Source organism: Aegilops tauschii, chromosome 6 (assembly GCF_002575655.3).
Source record: "Aegilops tauschii subsp. strangulata cultivar AL8/78 chromosome 6, Aet v6.0, whole genome shotgun sequence".
NCBI lineage: Eukaryota > Viridiplantae > Streptophyta > Magnoliopsida > Poales > Poaceae > Aegilops > Aegilops tauschii.
In genome coordinates, this window is record NC_053040.3 from 107,839,455 (window position 1) to 107,850,928 (window position 11,474).

Sequence of the window (11,474 nt, forward strand, 5' to 3'; positions counted from 1 at the left end):
AGGAGTCGATGGTGAGGCGTTTCTCACCCGGGATAGACTCAACCAGACGCGCGAAAGGTAAAAGTCCGGCCCATTTCAACCTTCATCAGAGAACATTTTAGCTAGTGTCTCCCATTAATATGCATGTCAGTTTGCAAATTAATAAAGCACGCACCGCTGAACCCATCCTGGGTGTATCATCCAGTGCTCCTTAGGAGTGCGAGTGACCAGAGGCTCAAGCTTGCGCTCATAACATATCGCAGCATGATGACCCCTATCAATGTCCCCATTCAGCAACCACAGTCCCGATATTCCTGCACATAAAAATTCTGAACATAGTGCCACACTTAATACAAATTCAAAACATAGTGCTACACTTAATACAAATTCAGAACATAGTGCCACACTTAATACAAATTCAGAACATAGTGCCACACTTAATACAAATTCAGATCATAGTGCCACACTTAATACAAATTCAGAACATAGTGCCACACTTAATACAAATTCAAATCATAGTGCCACACTTAATACAAATTCAGAACATAATGCCACACTTAATACAAATTCAGAACATAGTGCCACACTTAAAAAAAATTCAGAACATACTACTGCTAGTTTAGCTTCTTCCTCTCCCTCTTACTCCTTTGTTTCCTCTACCTCCTCTTCGTCCCCGGTTTCCTCGTCCACGCCCAGTGATGAAAGTGGGACAATTAGTGTCCCTATGGCCAAATTCATTGCATAGAATGCATTGCCTAGTCGGACCTCCTGCTTCAGATTCATCCATATCATTCCGGATGCGCTGACACTGCCGTCTGCCTCTACTTGTATGCATATGCTCTGGGTTTGGAATGTAACGCCTTTCAGTGGGGTTGACGCTGTTGAAGTTACCCACTGATCGAAAACCCATCAGCTCACCTGTCCAGGTATTGAGGACAGACTCTTTCAGAAAAAATGGAGACACAAACGATATTGCATCCATTCCAAGCTGCCCGCAAGCTGCAAGACATGTGAGCAAGGTAGGTGAAGCAACTTCGGTTTGTTGCATGTGCACTCACACGTTGGCCAGGCTTCATTACTAATTTTCACCTCATGCGTCCTCAACTCATTTGCACATTCGAATTTGTTGTTGGTTAAGCGGACCTCAAACCTTCTTTCTTGATTACCGATGGCGACTACAGTGTGTGACCTAGCTTTTTGCATCTTGTTGTCCATGTACTTCGTGACTCTTTCACAGTAACGTGTATTCGGGTTGTTGAAGATATGCTGCTATGCTTTTTGACGTCTATCTCTGAAATACTTGACGGTGCCATAGAAAATACCCTCAGCGATGGCTGTAAGTGGCAATGTACGGTTTCCTCTGAGGACAAAGTTGTATGTTTCCGCGAGGTTCGTTGTCATGACACCGTACCTTGCTCCATGTGTGTCATGTAGCAAAGACCACCTCTCCAGAGGCTCATGCTCTATCCATTGCTGGAAGGTTTTAATCGACCTCCCGAGCCTTCTCCTAGTACCAGGTGGGTCAAAGCCTGGCAGGTCCAATAGCCCAACAGGCTCCTCCTCCACGGCCGTTGTTCCTGTTGCCAACTGTGCAGCTACTGCTTCAACATGTGCCATAACTGCTGCATCTCTTGCAGCTTTCCTGTCCGTCACGTGTCTCTGCGTGCACACATTAAGTCTGTCGCGTATCAAATTGTACTTCCATAACTGGTTCTGCTTGCAGAGTTTTTTGAACAGATTCATTAGGTTCTAATTTCTAAACTGCGAGAAGAAATTAGCCCCCAGATGGCGCATGCACCAACGGTTCTGCAAGTCCGGCCATGGAACTTGTTCCTCAGGGCCTAGGTTTGTCAGTGTCCTTATCGCACTGAGTATACCTGCATGCCTGTCATGAAGGATGCACACATTGGGCTTCTCCTTCACAAGTGATATTTTCAACTGCCTGAAAAAACCATGTCCAACTTTCAATATTCTCACTCTCCACAAAAGCAAATGCGAGTGGGACGACTTGATTTTGGCCGTCTTGACCTATGGCTGTCAGGATCTGACCCTTGTACTTGCCTGTGAGAAAAGTACCGTCAACACATATCACCGGTCGGCAATGCCAGAAAGCTTCGATGCATACACCAAAAGAGAAGAAGAGACGATAGCTCAAGATTGGGATTTGCTCCTCTGACGATGGAGAGATATTCTCGGGCCCTCTCGACAAGGAGGAGTCGATGGTGAGGCGTTTCTCACCCGGGAGTCGATGGTGAGGGTGCCAGAGTCATTCTGGAAACTTTCTGGAATTTTCCGGGATAAAAGCTGGAATTGTTCCGGAGCTGCCGGAACCACTTCAGATGCTTTTCGCAGATGAAAATCACTAATCCGGAATTGTTTCGGAATGCGTTGAAAATTATTTGAGTGGGTACTGGAAATGTTCTAAGCCCACATAAATATTTTCAGTTCGAACGGACGCTGAAAAATGTCGTCGTGAATAGTGAAAGTGCTTTTTGGGATATTTATGGAAAGCCACCTTTTGGGGCTTTTCCCAAAAGGCTTCTAGAAGGACTTGGGGATCAAGGAACCCCCTTTGGGGGCCCCCATGAAGGTGGTACGTTGGAGGGTGCAGCTCCTCCATGGGGCTCCACTTTTCATCCCTTTATGCCCTTTATGCCCTTTATGTGTGACATAAAGTGTGGGCATTTTTGGGTTTTTCATGTGTCCCCTACCCCTTGGGTTTTCCTATAAATAGAGGTGGAGAGGCACTCTCCACACTCACTCTTTTCTCACATACAAGTGCCATTGCAATGATCTGGCTTCTCTCTCCCTCCCCACGAAATAGTTTCGTAGAGCCAAAAGGTTGTCTGGGTTCCGGCAGGAACTAGTTCTGGACGGCGAAGCCCTGCCGGATAGATGACACCGTATGTGTGCAACTCTGTAGAGAGATTGTAATTTCGGTCTTAGTTCGAGAGTGCCTCCCGAAGGGCTGTCCATGTGACCGTCCGAGTTTCAAAGGTCCTCCCGAAGGGCTGTCTGAGTGACTGTCCGAGTTTTGAAGGTCCTCCCGAAGGGCTGTCCGTGACACCGTCCGGGGGACTGTTCGACCACCTCCCGGAGGGCTGTCTGAGGGGCAGATGAGGGTATACATCCTCACGGTTGGGAGGTTGTAAAATCCTAGCTGCGGGGATCTGCACCACCGATCGTCATCGACTCTACTTCCCGCTACGCTACGAGTCGGTAACGAAAAAGATCAAACCATGTGTGCAGTCTCCATAGTGGTCCTGGGCTGGTGCGTAGGTCGGAATTTTTTTGTTTTCTGCTGCGTTACCCTACAGTGGCATCAAGAGCCGTGCTATGCGTAGATGCAGGTTTCGATCTAGAATACATGGAGATGTATGGGTATTGCATAATATAATTAGGTAGTAGATGAGATCTATTGCTGAAAATTATTTATGCGGGTGACAGATGAAATCTGTTACCCGACGTTCTTGTTGCTTCCCTAGAATTTGCGTTTGCTCAATCTCGAGACAGTATGGTGGAATTTGACAAAGTTCTGGCAATCCGTGATCCTGATTGATCATGGAAGTGCTATCAGTTCTTTGGGTTCTGTCGTAGTCAAAAGAAAGATGAAATTCGCAGATGAAAGGGCATTGCAGATATGATCTGCACGGGGGTCATGCGTATGACGAAGTTTAGTATGGGGCTCGAGATTTAATTATCTCGTGTTTCATACACCCCGAGATGTTAATCTAGCAACTTGAATAATCATACTTGATGATAAAACGTTGGTAGCTGCGGTTTAAGTCAAAACCTTAGAAGCCACGAAAAATAAAATTTTGCAGGCGTCTAAGTTGGTTTTGCAGGATATGCATGTGATGTGGTATAGCAGTGCTCATAATAATTTCATTATGTATGAGATGACTATATGATGTAAATTGATTAACATGACCTGCGTGTCATGATTCGGCATGATGGCTGGAGCCATATGATTGTCACTTTAATGACCTGCGTGTCAACCTTAAGTAATGCACTTATTTTATTAGCTATAGAGATAGCAATATTATCTGGTGCATCGAGAAGGTGGTGGCAATCTTCGTGAAGGTGAACACTGACGCGAATGCCGAAGACGAAGGAATGAAATACTTCCCCGTCAGAAAGGGCTATACCATATCATGCTATTATGAATTGCCGGACATGTTTATCCCTTATGATGCACCCTTCTTGATTGCGCGGTAGTCGCTTTTTATTAGGGTGATCTCTCACTTAAAATATCAAAGTAGTTAGTGTTCACCCAAGTGTAGCACCGTCTGAAATTCGTATCTTTTCGGGGTGCGCCATGTACACATGAGCACGAACGAATCAAGAGGAATGAGGCAGGTGAGGTTAGACCTCGCAGCAAGATCACTTGGTTGTCTTTGACGTTCAGGCAGGAGAGTCCTGAGCTCGGAACACGCCCATCGAAAGATGAACAAGAATCACATAGAGATGTGATCGGCAAGTTGGCCTACCGATTGAAATTCGTGTCATTAGTGATGAACCCGTCAATGGCATCGAATAGAAATATGGATCTTGAATCACTCTAAATCAATTATGAGAGATATTGAATTGAGTGGGAGCGCACTATAGAATTAACTTGTTTAATTCTCAGTGCAATTAATTATGAACACTGTCTAAGTGTTTCTTGCAAAATAGTTGTAGAATAATGGCTCGTGTTTCCACCTTCCCTGTTAAAATTGAATAGCTATTAAATATCTGGTTAAAACTTTACGTTTGGTAATGTAATGTGAGGATTGTCCTCAAAAGTGCCGAGAAGGATTTTGTCCTATCGCATGCTTTCCGTATCCTCCCGCTAATGCTATGGATCATGTGACTCCCGTCCTTCGATCCAAAAGCTAGAATTCTGTTACGGTCAAATGGAATATGTTTGCTTCCATGAAACCCAAACTTCGAAAGTTGGGATAGTTATATGATATTCATGGAACTGAAAATTATTTTCAGATACAAACAAAGCAATGTTTGTTTGCAAGTATTAGTAAAAGTGTTTACTATGCATTTGACTGTTGGGAAAGGGATCCAGAATAACGCCTGTCATATAATGAAAGGTGAATAAAACAACAACTTAAAGAGAAAGGAAGTGTCCAAAGGGTGTTAGTATGACTTACACGCCTAGGAAGTCCGGGGCTAACGCCACTCTTAAGTTGGGTGCTTCTTTTGCAAGTAGGAGAAATACTAAAAGTTAAACAGTTAGAAGTATAAAGGTAGAAAGAGAGATGACTGGAATATCCAGCTCATGAATGAATGTCATACAAGTTTTTGATGTATAGTAGGCTGGTCAAAGATATAGTTCTTGGGAATTATGGTTAAACATGTTAATCACTAATTCTTGGGTATTGTGAGTTAATCACAAAGATACCCGCTTGATTGCATTCTGTTGCGAATCAATGTAAGAGCTACTATGGCCTAAAAAGACTAGCCAGAAACGAGGTTAAGGTATACACAAGGAACATAGTAAATGTTACTATACCTTCCATCGGTGTATTGCCGTCTGTATTTATTTTCATAATTCATTTAGAGTTTTACAAACTCTAGCCCATTGCATAAGGTATCTTGCAAGAAGGTTGTTCATAAGAGAACTTTTTATGTTCGATGTTATGAATAACACAAGGGCCATACTTTCATTATGAATGAGATGTATGTTATGAATATTGATAATAATACAATACCTCTGGGTTTACTTTCATAATTCATTTTAGAGTTTCTTACACTCTAGCCCATTGCATAATGTTTATTGCAAAAGGGTTGTTCATAAAAGAACAATTGTTGTTCAGTATTATGAATAACATGAAGGGCCATGCTTCCATCCTAGATGGGATGCATGTTATGAATATTGATGGTAAAATGATACATCCATAACACTGACGCTAAATGTCGCAAGACTATGAGAATACCACACATATGTGGCACTACATTTGGTCACATTGGAGAAACCTGCACGGAAAAATTCCATCATGATGGATTTTGATGTCGTTTGATTTTTAATCATCTGACACTTGCAACTTTCCTCCGAAAAGTGAAGTGACTGAAATACCATTCGCAGGCCATAAGGAACGAGCAACAAACTTGTTGGTGATCATACATTTTGATGTGTGTAGTTCAATAAATGTTGTTGCAAGTAGTGGATTAATCTATCTTCAGAAATGAATCAAGTAGATATATGGATATTTGCTTGATAAGACGTAAGTCTGGATCTTTTGAAATCATTCGAAAGGTTTTCAAAAATGAAGTAGAAGTTACTGTAACAAGGAAATTATGTTTCTACAATTTGATTGCGGAAAGGAATATTTGAGTTACAAGTTTAGCGAATGTCTGATGAGTTGTGAAAAGAGTTTCATAACTTACACCTCCCGGAACACCACTATGAGTGGAATGTCTGTGAAGATGTAATCAAACCATTTATGACATGGTAAGATCAAAGATGACATAAATAAATTTGCCATTATCACTTTTAAAGAGTAATGCTTTAGAGACTGCGACTTTTACACAGAAAAGAGCTCCATCAGGTCTGTTGAAATGATGGCATGGTATGGTACGCCCAACCATGTTATATCTTTTCTTAACATTTGGAATATGGAGCTTGTGTAAAAGGTTACAAACCTATTCCAAATCAGACAAGTGCTACTTTGTAAGTTATCCCAAGTCATTGGGTATTCCCCCACCACTATACCGAGGCAAAGGATTTTTGCCACAAAACGGTATGCTTTTAAAGAGAATAGTTCTTGCAAAAGGGTAAGTGGGAGGACAGTGCAACTCGACGAGATAACAAGTATCTTAGTCATCACGTTAAAGGAAAGGAACCTTGGAAGTGATTCCAGAGTTTCCTACTGCGACTGACACGGAAGCCTCTACATTAGATGTATGGACTTCGGTCGAACTTGCAGCTGAACAACGTAGGCGAAGCTCGTGCAAACCTCTCAGGTGTGCAAACGAGATATTGTTGTTAGACAACAGTATACCTATGATACACAAGGAAGCGTTGATGGGCCCTGACTCCAGAATTGGCTAAATGCCAATATAATCCGAGCTAGTTTCCATAAATGATTCAAGATTTAAATCTTAATAAACCCTCCGAAAGACTTGAAGTCTAACGGATTGTAATGGGACTAAAAACTGATACGGATAAAAAAAATTTATCCATTAAACTCGACTTGTTGCAAGAACAAGTTCAAGGAGTTGACTACAATGAGATTGTCTCACCATAGCAATGCTTAAATTCGGTTCGGGTTAAACTAGCAATTAATACATATTTCAAACATGAGATATGAAACATGGATGACAAAAGAATTTCCATGAAATGGAAATACAACCTAGGACTTGTATGTGATACAATCCAAAGTATTTTGTCAGTCCAGAGTATGCTAGTAAGTATGCAAACTTTAGAGTTCCAACAATGGACAAAAGAGAGCAAAATGGAGTAGGAATCTTCGTTTTTGATGGAATGGTCAAAGGGGTTTGACTTCATCAATGGGTAACGAAGATGCTTGTGGTTTCAAGAAAGTAAGTGGGAGCATAATAATATTTCTGAAAACCTTGTGTGCTTGACACATTGTTAATTGGAAATAAATTTCTTGACATGAATTAGGACTTCATTTGAAAATAGTTTTTCGATGAAGTGCTTGGGCTAAATAGCCTTGATATTAGGCATAATGATCTATGGAGATAAATTTACGTAATAGGGCTGGGAAAAAAACATATTGACAAGATGCTAAAACCTTTCAGCACTAAGAACGACAAGGAGTGATTCTTGCCAAAGTCACATGGAAAGAATTTTTGCAAGAATCGGTGTCCCAAAACACTGATGAGCAAAATACATGATGGAGATTCCACACACTCATGTGTTTGGATTAATCATGTATTCCATGGTATGTAAAACAACCAGATATGTCCAATACTCCCAAGTTGTTGCGAGTATAGATACCAAAGTGATCAAAAGTACTGATCATGGGACAACAGTGAAAAAGGATCATTGAGTACTAAAGTAGCACTGATGACATATTTTCTCGCAAGTGGAGATCATGAAGAGTTCGTTGTAAAAGGTTACATCGATACAATCTTCATCATTTCACCATGCGATTTTCGATTTAAATTGAGGGTTTTGTGTAACACACAATATGGTGGTGCAGTTAGTTGGAATTTGTTCCAAACAAGTTACTGTGGCGAATTCTATAACAGAGGCGAAGTATGTTGCCTCTTTAGAAGCGACAAAGACAAAGATGTTGAATCATATAGTTCATTCATGAACTTAGTATGGTTCCAAGAAGGCTTTGGTCAATGGGACACTATTGCAGATAGTTGCTCCATAACTCAGTCCGAGGAATCAGGTTTCGACCAATGATTCACATATATACAAAGCCAAGTCCGCACAAAATATGAATTTTGTGAAAGCGTGAAAACGCGAGGATATGCAGAGATACACATGGAGCTGAAGTTGTCAGATCCGGTGGACATCAGGCTATACCACATGCGAAGCATTTTTTACACCGGTATGCCATAGGTGTAAAGTGCATTAGCATTAACTAGATTATTGACTCTAGTGCAAGTGGGAGTCTGTAGGAATATGCCCTAGAGGCAATAATAAATGATATTATTTATCTCCAAGTTCATAATTATGTTTATGTTCCATGCTATAACTGCAATGATTCTCGAGTCTGCAATATCCACGAGGCTCGGAGGGAGACTCATATGCACGTGTGGAATAATAAACGGTAAGAAGTATTCCTAGTCTGGCCTCTAAGCCTAGCTCAAGTGTTGCATGATGTATTGTTTTCCTGATCATGGGCATGTCTATGCCATCAACTTTGAGGGCACAATGTTAAGAGAACATTTGTGTTGAATCGAACCGGATTGATGTTATGCTATGAGATTCATTCGTCACAAGTTAATGGTACATAACACAGAGATGGTTAATGTTTGCATGATTCCTTAGACCATGAGAGTATCGAGTTTCTTCATGCTTGCTTCATGAACTTTGGGGTTTGTTAAACGTCATCCGTAAATGGGTGGCTATTACGGCGGCTTACGGGTTCATGGAAAAGTATGTCAAGTAACTTGATAGCTCAAGATTGGGATTTGCTCCTCCGACGATGGAGAGATATTCTCGGGCCCTCTCGGTGTTACGGTATCCATAATCGTCTGGCCAGACACCTTGTGATTTGATCACTGGGATGCCGGAACACGGAAACGAGAAAAGAGAACAAAACCGGTAACGAGGTAACTTGCATGGTGGACAAATTGTTCGTCCACGGGGATGCAATAAATCTCACCTCGGGTGTTTGTGACATATCGTGAAGCAACAGGAATAGCTCACTGCAACTGGAGGTTCACTCGAATATTTATTCGTGTGGGTATAGGCATCAATATGGGTGTCCACGGCTCCGATGTTGATCATTGATCGGAAGGGGTTCCGGGTCATGTCTATACTTCACCGAACCTATAGGGTCACACGCTTAAGGGTCATCTATCTGTTGAATACTAGACATGGAGTCTGAGAGAAAATCACCGAAAAAGTTTCGGACAGCGGAAAAGTTTCGCAGAGAGAGGTCATCGGATGAGTTTCGGTGAAACCGAAAAGTTGTTTCGGGATATACTATTAAGTCAAATTGGTTTCGGCACATGCCTGATAATTCTTGGAGGGTGCCAGAGTCATTCTGGAAACTTTCTGGAATTTTCCCGGATAAAAGCTGGAATTGCTCCGGAGCTGCCGGAACCACTTTAGATGCTTTTCGCAGATGAAAATCACTAATCCGGAATTGTTTCGGAAAACGTTGAAATTTTTTTGAGTGGGTACTGGAAATGTTCTAAGCCCACGTAAATATTTTCAGTTCGAACGGACGCTGAAAAATGTCCTCGTGAATAGTGAAAGTGCTTTTTGGGATATTTATGGAAAGCCACCTTTTGGGGCCTTTCCTAAAAGGCTTCTAGAAGGACTTGGGGATCAAGGAACCCCCTTTGGGGCCCCCCATGAAGGTGGGACGTTGGAGGGTGCTGCTCCTCCATGGGGCTCCACTTGTCATCCCTTTATGCCCTTTATGTGTGACATAAAGTGTGGGCATTTTTGGGTTTTTCATGTGTCGCCTACCCCTTGGGTTTTCCTATAAATAGAGGTGGAGAGGCACTCTCCACACTCAATCTTTTCTCACATACAAGTGCCATTGCAATGATCTGGCTTTTCTCTCCCTCCCTGCGAAATAGTTTCGTAGAGCCGAAAGGCTGTCTGCGTTCCGGCAGGAACTAGTTCTGGACGGCGAAGCCCTGCCGGATAGATGACACCGTATGTGTGCAACTCTGTAGAGAGATTGTAATTTCGGTCTTAGTTCGAGAGTGCCTCCCGAAGGGCTGTCCATGTGACCGTCCGAGTTTCAAAGGTCCTCCCGAAGGGCTGTCTGAGTGACCGTCCGAGTTTCGAAGGTCCTCCCGAAGGGCTGTCCGCGACACCGTTTGGGGGACTGTTCGACCACCTCCCGGAGGGCTGTCCGAGGGGCAGATGAGGGTATACATCCTCGCGGTTGGGAGGTTGTAAAATCCTAGCTGCGGGGATCTGCACCGCCGATCGTCATCGACTCTACTTCCCGCTGCGCTACGAGTCGGTAACGAAAAAGATCAAACCATGTATGCAGTCTCCATAGTGGTCCTGGGCTGGTGCGTAGGTCGGAATTTTTTTGTTTTCTGCTGTGTTACCCTACACGTACATCTGGTCGCCCTATAGAGAACCTCTCCCACGACCACAGCTGTAGGAATAGAGGGCATCCAAGAAGGGCTGACTTTTTTGATGTAAGCTGGCAACCATTGCACATACCTCGGTATGTAGCCGCTAAGACCGCAGAAGCCCAACTCCTCTGTCTGATCTGATCTGCCGTCTTAGCGCTCGCTATCTCGAGTGCCAAGGGGATGTAGAGCGCGCTAATAGCGGTGACATGGTTCTCTGTGAACATCACATTGCCGAAAAGCCACATTAAGTAGGCCTCCAGGCTCCGAGTGATCTGTTCCGCACTCAATGGCGCCCGAAACTTCTGGATCTGCATTAAGCAAAGAGAAAGTTTTAGTTAGCCGTAGGTATTTTCTGTAAAACCGTATGCACGATAACTTGAAGATAAGAGCTAGGGGAAATAACCTGGAAATTGAGCAACCACTCATACTTAGGTGCATGATGCTCCCATACCGGATCCGGAGCATCCAGAAAAACACCATGAAAACATTGTGTAAGACCTCGCTCCCAACCAGCCGGTGCGTCCAATGGTCCTATGGCATGACCTGCCAACAGTAGTCCGAGCAAAAGTGACACATCCTCTAGAGTAGGAGCCATCTCTCCCCATCGGAAGTGAAACGTGTGGGTCTCTGGCCTCCAACGGTCCACTAAGCAACTCAACAAGGAGGAGTCGATGGCGAGGCGTTTCTCACCTGGGATAGACTCAACCAGATGCGCGAAAGGTAAAGGTCTGGCCCATTTCAACCTTCAT